The sequence below is a fragment of the Nannospalax galili genome, unplaced genomic scaffold (genome assembly GCF_000622305.1).
Source record: "Nannospalax galili isolate Female #2095 unplaced genomic scaffold, S.galili_v1.0 scaffold463, whole genome shotgun sequence".
Taxonomy (NCBI): Eukaryota; Metazoa; Chordata; class Mammalia; order Rodentia; family Spalacidae; genus Nannospalax; species Nannospalax galili.
In genome coordinates, this window is record NW_008349529.1 from 6,979 (window position 1) to 8,799 (window position 1,821).

The following is a 1,821-nucleotide window of genomic DNA, read 5'->3' on the forward strand; positions in this document are numbered from 1 at the left end:
AAAAGGCATATTTAAAAAGGAATTATAGGAGTTAAGAAGACAGAAGGATTACTTCCAGTTAGGTTTATAAAGTCTGGTTTCAAGAAATAAGAATACACTGGAAAGGTTGTAATGACAAAGAGAGAAAGCCCATCTACAATAACATCTGCAATAACAAAAATAATAAAAATAGATTTTTTTTTACTTCTATGTGTGTCAGGTGTTTTTTAATGTATTAATCAACTTTAATTACCACAACAACTATGCCAAAGTCCTTTGTAGAGTTGAGGGAAATTAAGTCTTAGGAAGGTCACACATTTAGCATGTTGCAGAGCTAGGAATCAAATGTGAGTTCATTTAATCACTACACCATAGTGTCTCCTGGTCAGAGGAGAGCGGTAAGGAACCACACAAGGTGAACTCTAGGCCAAGAATCACTAAGTGTTCAGACTAGTTGAAGCCTAACAAAGAACAACCTGGAGAAGAAGTGGGGGGGTGGGCTCAGGTAGAGTCAGTGACTGGACTTTATTTTATAGCAAACAGGGAGATGTTCAGAAAGAGATGCTGGTGGGAATTGTGGGACTGGCCATCAAGCTGAGATGGGTGGAAGAGTTCTGAAGAGCTCTAGTTGCACTGAACAATTCTATGGGAGAGGTGGTCTGTGTGACAGTCGGTCATCTAGTGTTCCTGTGGCTGATTGCTCAGATGTCACAGTGATTTCAAGTGAAGAACTCTCTGAGCTATGGTCCCTCCATGGAGATTAGGCAAAAGCCTGCTGGCTGATCCATTTCCTGCTTCAGTGTAATCAAAGTCTTCAGGTGGCAAGAACTAGGTGCTTCAGAAGGAAGATGCTCGGTACTGCTGTGTCCTCCATGAAATTTGTGTTAAAAGTATGATCTCAGCCTGCTTCTGAAATTCACAGCTGGGGAATTCTTCCTTTATCTTAAAAGTAGCTGGAAAGGTCTTTACCAAAATGTTATGCCATGTCAACTTCAAGAAAGTTTCAGGGCACATATTTCTCTTTCTATCACTATCCGGGTGGTTACAAAGCCTGGCCATGCGTAAGTCCAGAAAGTAGTAGGGGACTTTGGTGGGTAGTCCTAGAGTTCATTACCTTGGGTAGTAAGATTATGAGTGTCAATGGAATATTTGAACAGCCACTAGCATAGCAGAAATTAATAAAAAATAATTATTTTACTATATGTCAGACACTGAAGTAAATATTGTTGAGCAAAGAGAGGCACAATATTTGGAAAAGGGAGGAGACTCCTGCCTGAGAGGACTCTTGCAGTCGTCTGCTTCTTTGGAACTTACAGCTTACCATTATGCACTACAGTGGCTAGTGGAAAGTATACAGAACAGTGTTTTTCCTAGTGAAAGATGGTTTAAAGCCCATTTTATAAAAAATACAAGATGCAGTTAGTGCAACTCCATGAAGGAAGTAATCTTGATTGGTGCTCTGATGCAATCTATAAAAGATGGCCTGAGACTGACCTTATGATTAATATTAGAGCTTGTCTGCTTCTCTTCTCTCAAAACAAAAAAGTCATTAGACTAATACATATACATGACCGCAGAGAAACTTACCATTCAAAGAGAGATTGCCCCTGACAGAGTTGTCAGCTTTTCATGTTCCTAAACTGTGTTAAAATTAAAGAGCTAATTTGCCCTTGAAAGGACATATTTAATTTTAGAAGCATCGTATACAATCTGAAACTGAAAGAATTTTGACCAACTGTTGATTGATTTATTAAATGTTTCAGAAAGCCCAAATCAGAATCTTTGTAGACAGTGGCAGTGTGTTGGCCTCATGAAGACTTCAGGGAAAAGGAATGCTGGGAA